The sequence below is a fragment of the Sus scrofa genome, chromosome 7, assembly GCF_000003025.6.
Source record: "Sus scrofa isolate TJ Tabasco breed Duroc chromosome 7, Sscrofa11.1, whole genome shotgun sequence".
In the NCBI taxonomy this organism is placed as follows: domain Eukaryota; kingdom Metazoa; phylum Chordata; class Mammalia; order Artiodactyla; family Suidae; genus Sus; species Sus scrofa.
In genome coordinates, this window is record NC_010449.5 from 18,129,606 (window position 1) to 18,148,500 (window position 18,895).

The window sequence follows — 18,895 nt, forward strand, 5'->3', positions numbered from 1 at the left end:
TAATTAAATGAAGAAACCTTAAACTATTTAAGCTGACAGACCCAATGTTCCTTAGTGCTCTAAGCTGTAGTGCAAAAGACAAGGAGCTATTGAAATGTCAGTAAAAATTCCATTTTGCAATATTCCTGCTAAACAAGAAAAGGCATTTGTCTTTGGCATCAAATTACTTAAGTCAAGAGGCAAAGTAGGAAAAAGAATTGACCTCTATTAAAAAAAAAGTGGGAGTTCCTGTTGTGGCTCAGTGGTTAATGAACCCGACTAGCATCCATGAGGATAAGGGTTCAATCCCTGGCCTCACTCAGTGGATTAAGAATCTCATATTGCCATGAACTGTGGTGAAGGTTGCAGATGCGGCTGGATTCTGTGTTGCTGTGGCTCTGGCATAGGCTGGTGGCTATAGCTCCGATTCAACCTCTAGCCTCAGAACCTCTATATGCTGTGGGTGTGACCCTAAAACAAAACTGGAATGTAATCAACCCACTGGCTACAGAGAGAAAGGTCTAGTAGCAGCCGGAGTGTCAGTTAGGACCTTTCCAGTCAGACACAGATGGTACTCTTTCATCCAAGAAAGTATAGTGAAGAGCACTACCTCATACAGAAAAAAATGGTTAGTCAAACAGGGAAGAGGAAAGAGAAATCCTGGCACATTTAGTCTCACTAGTGTTTCCATATATTTTGGTAGTGATGATTTCAGAGTTATTGTTGAGCAAGTCTTGTTACCTTTCTTCTCTGGACAATGTCAGTGATTTCTTTGGAATCTCCAATTTGGTTTAGTCCCATGAGCATGAAGCTCCTGCTATAAATTTTCTCCTAGTCAACATAAGGAAAAAAAGACATGCATTTAATTACAATAATGGTAGAAATTGCTAAACTGTTTTAAATCATGTGCAACATAATGTATAATTATATGAGAATATATAGTTGGTTTTTAAAAAATTTTACAGTGTATCTATAACAATCATTTCATATGTGTGTGTATACATACATATATATATATTTATATATAATTCCTTGAAAATACTGTTTTGCATTTTGTAAATTTTTTTGTTCATTCAGGTGCTTACCTGCTTTCTATGAAAACACTCTTTTGTTACTTCTTATTTGTTTTTCCCAGAATTTTTTATCTAAAAACATCAATCAGTCATGCTAAAAGAAATCAAGCTGAACTAGTCTCTAAATCCTCCCTTTAATGTTCAGAAAACTCCAACATTGAGTGAATCCCTAGAAAACTGGTAATTTTACAAATAGAGTAGACTATCCTTCTTTAAAAAATTGTGTGTCCCAATAATGACTTCTTTCTTAACTGAACAACCAAATTTGAATTAGAGATTTCGCTGGATATTTTAGAGTGTTGTGTTTCTATGTACAAGTAGAATTTTAGAGCTCATTCTATTTTCACTGGAGATTGATGCTACTAGTTCATTAGTCAATAGTCCTACGCATCTTAAACTCTGCAGTAATTGTTAGCTTCCAGAGGCCAAAAGCTTCAGAACCAGTCAATGTTTGGTAAAGATCCAGAAAATTGAGAAAGAATACCTAGAGGATCAGTATGCAGTATCTGATTACTGTAACATACACCTGCATAGCTGCTCCAAAGAGGAGATGGTGCCATTTAACCAAGTGTGTAACAAGAAACATTTCTGGTTAGCTTAGTTCTAACACCAAGAGTTTGAATCAATGTAGCCATTTACACATAGAGATACACAAATGCAAGATCTCACATTAGAAGTGTGAAAATAACAAAAACATTTTTATGTTCAGGATCCTATTTGAAGTTATTGTATAACTAACCATTGCTAGTACCAATAGATCTGGCATTTCTGGTTCACATTTTCCCCATTTATGAAGTGAGGAGGTGAAATGAGGCATGTGATAACTCCTTTAATATCTAAAATTTGAAATAATTCTCTGATATACCAAGGACACTTTATCTTTTGTCAAATACAAAGGTATTCATTCTTTGATGCAGCAAAAAAAAAAAAAAAAAAAAAAAAGAGAAAAGGGTATATACTTGGTACTGGTCATTCTTCTCTGTATTAGAATATAGTGGGAAATAAGAAAAACAAGGAAATGAGAGACAGCATTAAACAAGTGAATAAATGATAAATGAAATAGATAGTTTCAGACTATGGAAGCTGCTATGAAGAAACTTTTAAAAAGAAAATTGTGCAAGGTGGGGTTGGAAGATTTTGACTTTGAATAATCAGAGGAGACCTCTCTCAACTTTGATTATTACACTTGCAAATCAAGGTAAGATTTTAAACAGGAGTACATAATGTCATTTACTTCTTTTTTTTTTTCTTCCTCCTGAGGACCACATTCATTACTTTGAGGAGAATGGATTGTGGGCTTCCAAGCAGGAAAAATATGTTTCAGTGCTAATGCAGCAGACCAAGATTGGCGGTAGTAGAGATAAAAGTGGCACAGCTTGGGTATGTTTTGAAAGTAGAGTCAAGAGAATTTACTGATGCATTGGATAGTATGGCTGTTAGTAGAAAGGACAAAATTAAGAATTATTTCTAGATTTAGCAATCATTTGCAGCTGGGTGGATGATAGTACCATTTACTGAGATAGAAAAGGCTGGGGAAGAATACTCCAATGGAAGGTACATTTTAGACATTCAAAGAGTAATATCCAAGGCAGCTGACGTTACAAACTAGAACTCATTGAAGAGGTTGGATCAAGATACACTTTTTGGAGAGTTATCTCTGTATAGATATTTAAAGCCATGGATTAGCTAGTTAGAACATGTAGCTAGAAAAGAGCAGATAGCTCAGAACTCAGTGTTGGAGCATTTCAAGAGCTCAGGCAAAAATGGAGGAGCAAACCAAAGAGACTGTTCAAAGTTGCCAGTGAGGTTGGAGAAAAAGTCAGCATCATGGAAGGTCCATATATCTCTTGATACCATGTAATAAATTATTTCAAAATGTAATGGATTAAAACAATCCTTTTATCAGTATGTCTCATGGTTTGGGGAATGGGCTGGCCTCAGCCAGACAGTATCGGCTCCAGGTTTCTCTTGCAATCAGTCGATGACTAAAGCTGCCGTCAACTTGAAGGCATCATCAAGCACATCACATAACTGATGGTTACATTGTCTAATGTGGGCTTCATTCAGAACATTTCCATGTGGCTACCCCATGTGGCCTGGGTTTCCTCAGAGCATAGACTTTTTGATTACACGAATTAAGTTCCTAACAGAAGGAGGCAAATGTGCATACGTTTTTATAACCAGATTCATGTCATTAATGTGACAGATATGAAGAGAAGAAAGAGTCCTGGAATAACTGTCAGGGTGATTAAACCTCCAATGTATATCCTTATCTGCAAATAGAATTTTATCAAAATAAATCAATGGATTCCAAAGATCCTTTGGGAACTAATATACAGGCAGATAGATCAGGACACCAATAAGAAAAAGAAAGTACTAGAGCCCTTTAAATTTCAACACTGGCCATTCTTTAGTCCTTTAGTCAATTAAATTTAAGGTCAAATTTTAACCTAATATGATTTATTAACATTTTAGCACGTTTTTACTCAAAGTGAATCAGGTTTAGGATTCAGGAAACCTATGAATTACTTTAAAATTTTTCTATAGCCTGAGAACCATCTAGTTTAATCTTGCTGGGCTTTGTTTCCTTATCTGTACAGAGGTGTTTCTAAAGTTGCCTTTGTTTCTGAAATTCTATCATTTTCTAGCTGGACTTCTCTTTCCATTTAGCCAATTCTGCAGGTTTCTGATTTCCAAATTTGAACTCAATTCAAATGTTAAAGTAGCAATGACAAAGTAATTCTGGCATCCATAGGTACTGACATAATTAAAATTTGACCTTTAAAAGATAGTATGATAAACAAAATTTTATATTTGTTCTCTATATTCCCTTGCACTGCTTTCTTTTGTATAGAAATCCTTCTCTTCTTCAACTTTTGGCAATCGTAACTTGTATTATTACCTCCATATTCCTCCCATAAAAACTGAACTCTGAGAAGATCAGGTATTAAAACTAACATCTACTATCATCTGTAGATGCATTCTCTGCCTTAATCCAGAAATGACTCAACTGAACAGATTAAAAAAATTATGTAAATCATGGCTATTTTTTATTTTAACCCTAATATCTAGCTGAAATAAATGCCTATTTTTCATGGATATTGGATATCAGTCGATGAAGTAAGAATGTTTTGAGATATTTGGGGAGTGGTAGATCTGGAGTGACTCAAGCAGCAGGCTTTTATCTTTTCAGCTTAAACAGGAAACAGCCCTGTTAATCATCCTTGCTCTCCTAATTTTGTCTTGCATTAATTATGCCTGTGCAGTAGCCCCTTATAATACAGATCTTCTGAGCATGTTTATGTGTATATGTGGTTGCTGGTGTGGGTAGTTTTTTCTTCTCTGCATAATTATGTGCAAAGCTGCAGATTTAGGTTCAATCCTCACTCTATAGGAGGTAAGAAGAGATAATGAATTAGTGTTTCCAATAAAGAAGATTATTCCGAGGATCTTTGGAGCAGGCAGAGAAGTGGGGCAGTAGGCTAGTCTTTTATTAAACACATCAAATCCAGGACCTTCCTGAAAAATCATTTCCCTAGTCTCTGTAAATTTAAGGAGAAAATAAATCTGTAAGTCTACAAATTATATTGTTTTCAGGCACAGGAATCTATAAATAAAATTCCCCTTCCTTCCACAAAAACATCACATGGTTTAGTTGCTTAAAAATACGTAAGGAGGGGTTGTAGGAGGAATTAGGGTAAAATGCAAGGCAAGAGCAAAACCATGCCAGGCAGATAGTTGCCAGTGACCCAAAACAGATGCCAAGTTGATTTGGGGGCCAATTTGTCAAATATTCCCTTTGAACTGCAGATTTCAAAACTATAAAAATTTTGGAGTGAAACATCTTGCTGTCTCTGGGAAACATCTCTCAGATAATCAAGGTTATAATTACAACGGAGGTGATGAAACGTTCTATAATCTACACTTTTGGCTGATGCTGTCTAGTTAATTCATCTAATTTTTTTTTTCTGTTTGCCCCATTATCTTTCCAAATTTTCTATAAATTTCTTGGACATGTCGGTTATACCATGTTGCTTGTACTACTGTAGAAAAGAATAGCAATGCCAAGAACCCCAGAAATTTGTTATCGGGGGACTGGCAGCCTACAAATCACTGTGACTGGTAGAAACATTCTTGCTGTTAAGAAATTGTGTCAAAAGCACGTACAGTGAAATTCAAATATGCTAATGCTACTAATTCAATTTGACATCTCGGAGAAAATTCATGCCTGGATCTCTGAACCAGCACTGGGATATACAGAGCTCTTTATCTGTTATTCTATTAATTCAATGGCCTGAGATATTTTATTGGAAAGCTACCGATTAAGGTAGGAATGGAAAGATGGAGGTCTGGGAGCAGGGGTGAAGCTTAAATTAAGATGAAACTATTAGTCATTCCTAAGACACTATCTGTAGCTGAAAATGTGTTTAGGGTAGTTAAAAATTGCAATGTTTCCATGGCAGAGTTTGATAAACAATTTTGAATTAATCAAAAGACTGACTCCCTGCATAGACACTCTGTTCTCTGCAATCAATCCCACTTTAAAATAAGAAACAGAATGCTGATCTTTCAAATCTGGGATAATTCCTCCTAATTCCTCAAGCCAGGATTGTACAGAGATGGTTCTATTTGTTTTGAATGTGGTTTACACTAGAGGAGGACAAATTTGCAGACTTTGTAGCCAAATAATGCTGTATATGTATAAGGTAATTCATCAATAACATAGGCAATATAAAATGCTTCCTGAAAATAAATAGGAAGGTAAGGGAGAGAAGAAAATGAATGATTATTAAGAGCTTACATCACACAAGGCATTTTATATGTGAAGTGCCTAGCTTAAATTTTAATTGAATCATTTATTCCTATCTCAGACCCTAAATGCTTGTGATACAATAGTGAGAGAAAGGAAAAAAAAAAATTCTGACTTTGATGGAGTCTGTTTCATGAAAAGGAGATAGACACAACAATAAATGTAATAAATGACTAATCTAAGCTGTATATGAGAAGCCAAAAACCACTATAGGAAAAGAAATCAAAGCTAAAATAGCCTAAAGTATTTTAGGAGAAGTAGAGAAACGGCAGTTTGAAATAAGGTGTCTGAGTAGGCAGCCTCAAAAAGGCAGGATTTGCGCAAAGGCATGAAGGGATGATGGACTAGCCCTATGGCTGTTAGAAGGAAGAATATTCCAGAGGTAACAGAGAATGAGAAGGTTCTTAGGAGAGACTGTGTCTAGAAATATTGAGAGGGAGACTAGGATGGATTGGAGAGATTAAGGAATGGGGGGAGTGGGCTTGAGATCAGAATGAAATAGGGTCTATGTCACATGGGATTTTGGAGACCACTGTAAGGATGGTGGGGTTTATTCTAAAGAAAATAGACTATTTAGCCAGTTTTCAGTAGAGGAGTCACATGATCCCACGTTTAAAAGGCTACTCTGTAAATCACAGACTGAAAAGGGTGAAGGACAGAAAGGGCAACATTATTCAGAAGCTTTTGAAAACATTGAGATGATGGTTTATGGTGGCTTCAAACAGGATATTAGTGGTGGAAAGGGTAGGAAGTGGTTGAAATCTGGTTCTATTTTGAAGATAGAGACAGCAGGATTTCCAGATCAAATACATTGTGGGGGTGGGGATTAAAAGGAAACATCAAAAATGACTTCAAAGATTTTGTCCCGAGCAATAGGAAGAATTAATATCTTTTTTCTTTTTTTACTATTTACTGCGCTCTGGGAACACAGCTGACAAAAACAGGATTTATTTTTTGAGGGTGTTATATTTGAGATACTTGCTAAACATGCTGTTGGAGATGATGAACAATTTGTTGGAGACATAAGCCTGGAATTGCAAGAGTGAGGTCTGGGCTGAAGTTATACATACAAAAATAAATAAAATAAAATAAAATGGTACCATGAACCTGGGTGAGATAGCCCAAGAAGGGGATAGCTATAAAGGAGGGGAAAGCCATGGATTAAGCCTTGAGTCACTCTGAAGATAAGAGGCAGAGGAGAGGAGGAGGATTCAGAAAGAGACTGAGCATAAACCATAGAAGATAAGAGGAAATGCAGAGAACACATTGTGCAGAACAACAAGATAAGCGTTTCAAGGAGAATAATGTGAGGAGCTCTGTGAAATGCTGCTGATAGTTTAATAAGATTAAAATTGAGATTTGAACGTTGGATTTAAGTGTAGTAGAGATCACCAGTGACCTTTATAAAAAAATTGTGGAGGAGAGGCAGGGGTTATCTTTGTTTGGAGTAAGGAAGGCAGGGAAGAGAGAATTGATAGCAAATAATGGCAATCATTTTTACCAAATGGTTCAAAATGGGGGCTACCTGGAGGGGTAAGTCAAGTCAAAGTAAGGTTTACTTTTTTTTTTTTTAATATAGGAGAAATAATAATATATGACAAGGATAAAAATCTAATACACAAGAAAAAATGCTCGTAAATCAACTAGACTATTTATTTATTTATTCATTTTGTTTTTTTGGGCTGTGCCCGCGGCATATGGAGGCTTCCAGGCTAGGGGTCTAATTGCCAGCCTACGCCACAGCCACAGCAATGCCAGATCCTTAACCCACTGAGCGAGGCCAGGGATTGAATCCGCAACCTCATGGTTGCTAGTTGGATTCGTGTCCACTGCACCACAACAGGAACTCTGTAAATCAACTATACTTTAATAAAAAAAAAAGAAAGAAAGAAAGAAAGAAAAATATAAATGTCATCCCAGATGTTAAAATAGTCTTAAGGAACAAAAAGATTTTCCAAAAAATGCATTTAATATGTATGCCCTTGTATAATAAAATGCAAAATAAAAGATTTGCATTTGTGCAGATATGCAAAAAAAGAAAAAAAATGCTGAAAAGTAGGAAGCAGAGAAGAAATGAGAGGGAATGAGGGAATGATGGTCCTGGAGAAGATGAACAGGATCTCATAAACACATAGAGAGGCTGTCTTTACAAAGAGTTCATATGTATTGCCTGAAGTGAACACACCTTATCAGGGTATAGATGCTAGTGAGTGGGGTAGATTTCATTTTGAAAGTCTATGGAAGTTCTCTTCTGACCGCTTTAGTTTAATAGTCAGTAAGAAGGTTGTATGGAATAAAATGCCCTCTAAAATGGCCCAATGTCTGGGGGTATAGGTTATTTGATCTCAGGGCAGTGGAGAAAATGTATGTTCCTCAGTTGAGTTCTCTTCTCCTTCCAGTCCTTGGTCTCCTGGGTTGTCACATTCCTTACATGCAATGATAACCTTGCTTCACATGTGTATGTAGGCAGGGGTGGCCATGGGAGGGCTGTCTGCACTTAACTTGCCTTATTGAATTGGGTACCATACTGGGGATGAAGGATGCTCTTTCTCCTCATTTTCCATTTAGAACCCTGATAGTTACCATCCCCCCCCAGGCCATGCCATATACACCTGGAGCAAGGGGGAGGCCGTGGGAAGCATGGAGGTTTAATTTGCCTCCCTGAGCCACTGCAGGGTTCCTCTTGGGATGAACACCTATTTGGGAACAAGGGGGCCACCCAAAGGACTATGTACCAGTGGAAAGGGACTCTATGGCAGAAGCTGATGGGCATGGCCAGTTGGCTTGGTGAGGGATGAAGCAGAGGGTCATGGTACAGCCAGCACAACCTGTGTGAGACTGACTCAGCCAGGAGCACTGTTAGTGGCTGGCTAAGCATGGAGTAGGCTACTAGAACCTTCAGCTACAAATGCCAACATTCACCTGTTATTTGTAAGGAAACCTATGAATAATAAATATGTTCCTGGGCAAGTGGTATAGATCTGGAGAAGGATTAAATATACAAAATATACAGAAGTGATTAGCCATAGTAATAATTACAACCTCTAGACAAATAGCACTTAACTATTTTTTTGAGATGGTCTTCATCATGACACGCTTCCTCCCCCAAACTTGCCCTTCATCTTACTAATTTCACTGGAAAAGTATAGCCCTACTTTCATGAAGTTTTATTCTAGTGTAAATATAGGTAAGGCCTAACGAATTTTGATTAAGTAAATGAGCAAGTGAATGAATGCTTCAGAGAAGATATCACGGAAAAGTCAGCATTTTGATCTAGACTCTGAAGGACAATAAATAGCAATGAGTGAAACACATCCACAGCAGCAGCAGGATCATGGGAGCTAGAAAGTATGGATCACCGTGAAATAATATCAGGTAGTCTGCTATTTGCATAATAGGGCTTGTACACAAGCTTTGGTACAAATCCTGCTTCTTTCATTTATTCTCTGCATGAACCTGCAAGAGAGAGTTCACCTCTCTGCAATTCAGTTCCCTAAGGGAAAAATAAAAATGACGCTATATTCTCTTTCACGATTGTTTTTAGGACTAATGGACACAGTTTAGACATACATGTAATTTAGTTCTGAGCAGGTCTTTATAAATGTTACATGAGAAATAGTCATGGCAATGAGGTTTGATGTAAAGTTTGGAATGAAATCAGGGCAGGACTTCCAAATCATGATAAATATCCAGACAGGATGTTATGCCAGGGGAGATGTGGTGAAATTTTAGGAGTTGACAACATTAACCTTAATCTCAGCCAAAGACCACCAGGAACATAATGTTGGTTTATTGCTCTTTGCAGTGAGTGACTATGAGGTATTTCAATAAGGGAATATTAGAACTTAAAAGGATTTGAGTTTGGTCTAGGGAAATTAGGGGAGGGAGTTGGGCTTTTCTCTGGATTGAATGTTGGGAAGTAGGGGTAAAATGGAGTATTTTTATAAAGATAATCTAGAGGAAAAGAAAATTAGAGCAAGGATTAAGCTATAACAGATAAAGAAGCAGTACTCACATGTGTTAGCCAGGATATGGGGTGTTTGGTCATTTTTGTGGTTTGCACAAGGCTAGTGTTTTTCTATGTATTGAGACAAGATTGCCAAGTAGTCTTGACTTTTGTCTTGATCCATCAGGGTCCAGAATAGCCTTATCTGATTATTCATGTTCTATGAAGTTGTATATGTCCGAGAAGAGAACATTAAGATGTAGTTGTGAATGCCAGATCAGCATCCAGCAACACCAAGACATAACAAATGGTACCAGACCATTTGTACCAGACGTCTGAGCTGCTTTTTTTTCTTCTTAATGGTAAGGTCAATGATGTGTGTTTTAGGAGATATGCATAAAATTGATGATCAGAGAAACCAGAACAGCATCCTTTTAAAATGGATGAATTAAAATGAGAGCTTTAACTAGAGAATGTATGCGAAGACAGCTCTTCACCCCCAAAACTGGATTACTTGTCTATCAGAAATAATTTAAATGGGATTCTTGGGAGGTGTGATTACTTGGGCACAAGTTCTAAGTTTTCTTCAATGCTTTGATTTTAAAGTTCTATGCGTTCCTCTAACATGTTTTATCAAAGAAGGGTTTTCTATTGTGATGGTGGTTTGAACTACTTGGCACCATCCAAATTGTCATTTAAAATACTATTTATCATGTCTCTTTCTCTAGGGTCTTGCAAAACCTCCTGAGATACCACCTCAGATGGGCAAAGGGAAACCAATGGGGTTTACCTGATACCAGCTGTGAATGATCTCCCTTATTTCTGTCATATATCAAGGTTTTTGTAAAACTTTATTTGAAATGAAAAACAAGAGTTCCCTTGTGGTGCAGCAGGTTAAGTATCCGTCATTGTCACGCTGTGGCTCAGGTTGCTGCTGTGGTGAGGGTTCAATCCCTAGCCTGGGAACTTCTGAATGCTGCACGTATGGCCAAAAATTTAAATTAAAAAACAAACAAACAAACAAAAAAAAACAGGCATACTTCCTGACAATTCATAGCATGTGTTATCTAAAAGTCTCGTCCAGGGTAGAGCTAATTAATTGTAGGCGTGTCTGGCTTCTAAGCAGGCTGTTTCAAATGTAAATGTTTATCCCAACTCAGTCTTTGCCTATGGTTACAGGAATACTTTGTTGAAAAGTGAACAGTTATTCAACCTCTGCATTCATAGCAACAATCACTTTGATAGCTTTTTGCCTCATTATGCTCCCAGTACGCTCCATTATTAAGCAGGGTGGTTTCAATGAGGAAACAATTACAACAAGGGAAATGGCTTTTCAGTAGTATTTGCTTTATAAGTCCATGCATGGTCTTCTAGCTTGATACTAATATTTTACCTATTAAAAGCTATATCCAGGCAAGCAGACTTCTTGAGCTGTTTAAAAACAGAACTATGATGCTGGTTTTCATGCTTTCACATTAGTAACCCTGAAAAGACACTTACATAAATTTTGTGTGAAGGGAAAGCGGTCTCTATACTGCTGATCTAAAGTGCTACTTGTATGTGTAGCTTAATTGCACATTCTCGGACATTCACCAACATAATCTTATATGCAAATTATAAATATTATGTTGCTTTGGGTTATTTACTCCTGGTGTTAATCTCAAGTTCTTACAATACTATAACGAACATGACCACTGGACCATATTCCTTTTACCTAAAATCAATTTTGCTTCTATGTACATGCTGGCCAATATCTCTATAGTAACTCTGTTACAGTTTCTGGCAACATATTGTATTTACAAAGGTACTCATGTCCCATATTAAATTCTTTCAAGGATTTGGCATAGATTCTAGAATAAAAATTAAACTTATTATTGATACCTATGTGGTTGTTGGTGATCTGGGGCCATGATGTGTTTGATCAGCCTCACATCTCTGACACTTTTTAATACCATCAGAAAGGTAAGCTCAATGTTGGATCTCTTCTTACCAAAGTTACCTAACCCAAGTCTCTCTTGACTTCATATTTCATTGCATTTTTCTTTCTTGATGTCTTTCCTCTAGAACCCGTATTTCCTTATAAATGAGTACCACTACATTATTAATCTATTCAAAATGTGTTATCTCATATCTCCTAGCTTTAGTGCTATATTAGCGTGGAAAGCAATTCCTTTCTTCAGTAGGGGCAGAGGCCTTCTTTACACACATAAACACCTGGTTACAGAGGGTGGTTTGTTGTCCACCTGGACATTGAGGCCCTATTCACATCTTCATGTCTTTAAACTACAACACCAGTCAGTACCTTCCAGCCCCCAAACTCTGCTTAGAAAATCATGATTCCTACATTTTTCACAATAAAGCACCAACTCTATTTAAAAATCCCTGTCCTTCCTTTTCACATCTGATTGAATTAGAAGAGGCCACCAGCTTCAAGAACTGTCAATTTATGACTCAGCCAGGGGCTGAAGTTATAAACTAAAATTAAAAAAAGAAAAAAAGAAGGAACAAGCAAATTCCCTCTCCAAATAACTTAAATGACTCATAGAAGTTATTGGATGTGTTCCCTGGTAGCTCAGCAGGTTAAGGATCCGGCATTGTCACTGCTGTGGCTTGAGTCACTACTGTGATGGGGGTTTCATCTCTGGGCCAGGCACTTCTGTAAGCCTTGGGCATGGCCAGAAAATATCCCCAAGAAATTATTGGAAATCTAGAGGCTAACAAGGCAATTTACTATGCCTATCCTTGGAAATCTCTGCTTCTAAAAATAAGGAAATCAAGGAGAAATTGGTGAGATTTGAAAATTATGCTTTTGTAAGGATCAGGGAGAAAAAAAAAAGCTAGGCAGATTGATGAAGGTGGAGAAAGAACTATGTCTATAGAAAAATGTTTGAGATTTAGGAAGATTTGTGGTACAGATATGTAGAGATAAAGGAGATCTCGAATGCAATACTGGGCAGAAATAAAAGCAGAGCAGAGATGCATGCAGGCAGTTCTAATTCCTCTTGAAGAGAGTTTCAGGAAGGGCTGAGATGATTTAGTGCATATTTAATCAGGAATTGAGACTAGGCTCCCAAAGAAACGTATGGAGAGAGACAAAAAAAAAATCTCTGTTAATAACATGGAGTTACTCCTCAGTGGCAACCCAAATACAGGAAACAAATGAGAGTCACTTTCTTAAGGCAACTTCAAATAAGAACTATCAAGAAACCACCTCTTTAAGACTGGGAGTCTATTCCAAGTCGTTACATAACATTTGGGATGATTTGAGAGGTAAAAGCAATCACCAGCAAAAAACATCAATTTCCAAGCTTCATGTATTGTCTATGGGAATGTAGCTTTGCACAAGATGAATACACTGTAGAAAGGTATGGAATCAGGGTTATAAAGGCATCAAGAGGACTGGACACATTTTTTTTTAAAGTGATGAGTATGATCCATGTTACATTGAGTCCAGCCCTATTTGGATGTTAATCTACTATGCTTGCAGGGTGTTCATTCTACATGTTGGTACCTTTGTGGTGGTAGATACAAAATGCTGAACAAGATTAATGCTGTATATGTAGGAACTGAATCTACCTTCCAAGAAGTTAAAAGCCTCCTTTCTTTATCCTTTGGTGGGCAAAGGACAAAGAGAGGAGGCTTGTTAGGTCTATCTTTTAAAATCTCTTCGATCCCCTATCCTATAATATCTCTTTAGCCAAAACTGGGTCTCATGGCCAGTCTTGCTAAGAAAAAGTCTGAGCAGCAAAGTAGTTTAACGAAATTGAGGTGCTATTAATAAGTAATAGCAAGGAATAAGGAATAATAGTATGTTACAGTAAAAAAATGTGTGAACAATTATTGCTTTAGCAAAATTAGGATTCCATTCTTCCAAATCTCTCATTATGAATGATCACACAAGACAGAGTTATAAGAATATGTTAGAACAAATAATTTCAGGAAGACAAGGAGAAATAAAAAGATAAAGAGTCACTGAAATCTAGTAAACTATGCCAGTCCCACAAGAGGTCAAAAGGTAGGTTTAATTATTTAAAATCCAACTGAGCTTTTCTTGGAGCAGTGGGATTCTATGGGGGAAATAGGCATGTTTCACTACTGCATAAAAGTATGTACCGAAAAGAAATCCTTCTCAGAACCCAAAACATTAAAGAAAATTTAGTAAAGATAGTGCCTTAAAGAGCAGATAGCTGAGTTGTTGGTAGTTATCAGAGCTCTAGGGGCATGGGTTTCATAACCATCAACAGCAGCTTCCTTTAAGTAATTGGCTGAGGATGCTTCTCCAGCTGTGAGACTGGAAGAACTCTGCCTTGAAGGCCCAAAGCAATTATGAATGCAAGAATCAGTGGTTGCAAGAAGCTATGATGAAACTGGAGTAAAAATGCCTTCTAATCAAGAAAGTGTTGGGGGAAGGTGGTGGGAGGGTTGTTACCACATAAATTCCACACTCAGTACAGCACTGGGACACTGGCTAGTCAATATTCAAAGAAAAACTAAAAATTAAGATATTTGGAATGTGCTAGATGAAAATAAACCCTGAAGAATGGGCCTAGCGCCACTGCAAATTTTGAACTCCCCAAGATAGCAGGATTATTTTAATGCTACACACTGAGAGAGAAGAATTTTTCTTCAAGCTAGAGAATTTAAATAGTGCCATAATTAATTCCATGGTGAGATCTTTCTCCTTACTGAATTTTAATCCACAAGTCTTGAAGGCTAGACCCCTGGGAGAGAATAATTGGCAAAGTGGTGAGCCAGAAGTACAGATTTTTTTCTTGATTTGTATCTACCCTCCATTGCTCAGATATCATTAAGTCCTAGGCAAGAGTAATGTGGGTCGGGTTTAATTGTGTTTTTGGAACCTTCTTTTTGCTTGGGGTAACTGCTTTCAGGCCTGGGGATTGGCTTATTGTCTTCATTTTGTGAGTGTGTGGCTTAATGCTAAGATATTCCTTTGTTCCCAGTGTATGTTTTAGACTTTTTACAAATGGAAGCACATAAGAGACTTGGCAGGAATAATCCAATCTCAGAGGCACTGTAGAGCATCAGCCTTTCCAGGGAGAGACAGACAGGTTGAAGCTGTTGAAATTCTTCAACTTCACTCTGGCGTCTGATTTAGCCTTCTGTGCTCTGGCTGAGAATTAGCAGGATTAAAAAAAAAAATGGCAATGATGATTTCTGGACTAAAATGAAGATTTTGGACTGTCTTTGAACTTAATCTTTAACGTCAAGATACTCTTGTTTTGGAATTGTTTTTATTTACGTATTAACCTGAGAATTAGGATCTTTGAATTCTGTGGACTTACTCCATAGGCTCTTATCTCGGCACTTTAGTTTCTCCCAGGTATAGGGTAATGAGGGGTGTTTAGATTTCAGTTTGGATTATTTCTGTATTGCTGACACCTTGGTCTTAGAGCGTTTTTATGCTGTCATTTTACTGAACAGGGTAACTTGTGGTGAAGTCACCTTGTACATTGTGGCTAGTCTTACTTCAAGAAGAAGTAAAATAAGAGTAAGGAATACTTTTCTGCTCTAGGGAACAGCAGCATCTTCATTTGATATATGGTAGTGACCCACTTTAGACCCCCATGGGGACAAAAGCCAAACTTCTCCTGGGAGCAGAAGGAAATTCAAACAGCAGTAGTGGGTAATAGGGGCATGGACTCAGAAAAGATGAATGGGATGGGCTTCGTAGAATGCTGCTCACCTCTTCTGGGAGGAATATTCACACGGCCGGTGGAACACAGACTCTAGAGTGAAGTACTATCATTCAAGAAAACAACAAGCTGAAATGTAAAAAGAAGGATTTCTAGTTTTCGGACCTCAGGTTTCCATGTGGGATGGCTTCCTGTAGAGTAACACACCTGCTCGCTCTCTCCACATCTCACTTATTCTCTTTCCTTACATAAATGAATTGTATATTGTATTGGGGGGGTTCAAAGAAATATTTGGGCATGACTAGCCCACTTGTAGTGGACTAAATAGTACCACCCCTCCCAATTCATGTCTACCCAGAACCTAAGAAGGTGACCTTTTTTTTTTTTTTTTTTTTGGAAATACAGTTTTTTTTTTTTTTTCAGATATTATCAAGTTAAAAAAAGGTCATGCTAGATTAGAGTGGGCTCTAAATCCATTGACTGGTGTCCTCATCAGAAGAGAGGATGCACAGTGCCATCAGAGAAGCAGGCACAACTTAGAGGGATGCATCTGGAAGGTGAGGAGCACCAAGAGTTGCTGGAGACCCCAGGTGCAGGCAAGGAAGGATTCTTCTCTAGAGTCTTCAGAGGGTCTTCAGAGGGAGCATGGCCCTTCTGACACTTTGCTCTCAGATTTCTAGTCTCCAGAGCTGTGGGGGAATAAAGCTCTGCTGTCCTAAGCCATCAAGTTCATGGTGATTTGTTACAACAACCCTGGGAAACAGCTCCATCATCTTTCTTTTTGGATCAAGGTCTGTCTTCAAGAAGCATACGTGCTGGTCTGGTCTCTGCCACGTGGTCATCTAGCTTTGTCTATGAGGAGTGTTGAATCTGTCTAATTCAGGTTCAGCAATTAATTTTCCCAAATGCAATTAATTATCATTTAATATATAAAACATGTAATAATAATGGCTAATGTTCCAATGTAACTGATTTTCGTAACAAAATGGATATAGTTTCTAATCAAACTGAACAGAAAAGTGTTGTCTAGAAGAAAGCCCCTACCTTGGATGCTTTTTCATCATAGTTTGTGTCTCCGTTCTCTCTTTATAACTTGTGGGACTACAAAGCAGGCCTTTCAAGTGTTAGTGAATTTGTGAGGGAAAATCGGTTTAAAAAATGTAGCAACGATATGTACGTTCTCAGTTCTACAAGGAGAAATGATTCTATTCTGCTGCCCTCCTCAGGGGAAATGGCAAAGGTGAAAAATGCGAAGGATGCAGCAGGCATTGTTAGCTTTGTAAACTGACATGTCGAATTCCCTACTTTGCTGTACATTTTCTCCTCACTTTCTCTGTAGTTGATTGAATGAGAAAGTACCTGTCCTGGCTTCAGACACTAAATAAGTTGGAGAAACTGTTGAAAATACTGCCTTAAGGTATACATGTACCATGTTATAATACTTGAAAATATGAAGACACATATACATTTATTTATATATAACATTAGTAAATATATTGTAAAGATATACTATTATATGTACTTATATTTGTAAATGAATACAGCCTATTATTTTAGTGAAATATTAAATTTCCACTTGCATTTTATCTTACTAGTTATGTTCAAACTAAAGCTTAAGCATGCTTTCTGGTTCATGCGATTCTGAATAAAAAGTTTCTCAGTGGTAAATAACTCACCAAAAATAGTTCTGCCTCTATTAAAGCACCATCACACTGTATTACAGGTATTTATTCATCTGATTTCCCCTTCTTAAGAGAAATAAGGGACAATGTTTTGTCTCTATAATTTAGTTTTATCCCTTAGAGCCTACCATAAAGTGGGTGTTGAAAACTTTGTAAGTTTTAGGGGAAAAAAAATGAATGGATTAATGATGTCAGCAAACTCTGTTTCCAAATATCTTAACTGCTTCCAGACCTGTTGATATTAAATGTCTTTAAAATTTGTTAATGGAATCCAGTATTATCCTCCACTCTCCACTAACTCTCCAAAATTTGAATACCAGCTAGTGACAGAATGAGACAGTCACCATTTCAATGGCACTTCTATTCATCGACCTTACAAATAAGACCTCATATTCACTAAGAATGCACTCACTGTAAGGTGAGTCACTTAATCCTGACTGAATACCAGGAAGAAGGATTACAAAAGTTATTGTGCCAGTAATGCTATTGTTTGTCCACTTGCTGTGACCTAAAATGTTTTCATTTATGAAGGACAAGTGGGGGAGGCTAAAACTGGCATAATGCTTTCATATATGATCCTATTTAAAGTGAAGAAGTCCCTGCTTGTAAATTTCATGGGACACAACTGAGGGAAATAGTCTCTGTAAGGAAATTCATTTCCAAAACAGATGTACATTTAACTATGAGCATTATCTGCTAAAGGGAGGCCTCATCATGAATCTGTGGCAGATTTGTTCTTACTAATGCTTACAACAAACAAGGATAGACTGCCAGGTGACCTAACAGGGACTGACTAGTTCATGTCTTCTCAGCAAAGACCCAGAACTGTGCACTGAGAGAATGACAGGGATAATCAGATAAGCACATTATTTGGAGATCTGAAAGCAGGATAATTTGATTGGGGCTGGAATCGAATAGTTACATAGGATAGTAAAATGAAGGATATTAGCTGACCAGGGGCAAGTCATCTAGGAAAACCAGGAAATGAGAACATCAGAGTTGCTCAGAAACCATACACAGAGGATTTAAGGGGATTTCTATGAATGACAGCTGAATATGGTATAAAATGATGGCTAAGCTACCTACACAAATACAGATACAGCCTAGTATGATCAGGGTAAAATAATGCTGAGACTCTTATGGGTTATCCCACCCCTTTCGGGTCCTGCAGAAGTGTCACAATTATGTAGTCTTATCTCAATCAGCAGACTAACCTTCATGCCAACCCCATAAAAAGTCACACCTGACTCCCTTTGTTCTTAGTTCTGCCTCGAGTCCTTACACTGACCCAACACCCCTTCACCTTCCAGTTCTGTTCCTCATGTTTCTGACCTCTGACCTTGTGACTCCTTTTCCGATGATAGTTCCAACTGTTTCCAGACTTAACCTCAGCATTGCTGCCAATGGTATTTTTGTTTTGTTTTGTTCGTTACCGAGAGATGGATTTCTTCTTTGTCTCAGCTGCCATGAGTTACTCTGTAAATAACCTGAATGATCCAGCCAAGATTTGAGACCTTGTCTATCACCACATACCCTTGAAGACAGGTGTACATGATATTTTCAGAGGAACCAGCTCATGAGAGAACACTCAAATTGGAGACAATTTCTGGGTAGAACTTCTAACTTCAAACCTGAGCCCCACATTTATTATAGTGATAAGGATATGGTAAAGACACCTTTCAATATGGCAAAATTTCTACATTTCTGTTCTCACAGGAAGGTCCAAAGCTCATTTAGCTCTTCAAATTAAT

The 18,895-nt window shown here is 37.5% G+C and overlaps 1 long non-coding RNA gene across 2 annotated transcripts in view; it reads left to right on the top strand.

The window, feature by feature from the left end:
- Positions 1–18,895, top strand: part of LOC106504342 — a 629,832-nt gene that overhangs the window by 500,837 nt on the left and 110,100 nt on the right. The gene's annotated exons all lie outside the window — the stretch shown is intronic.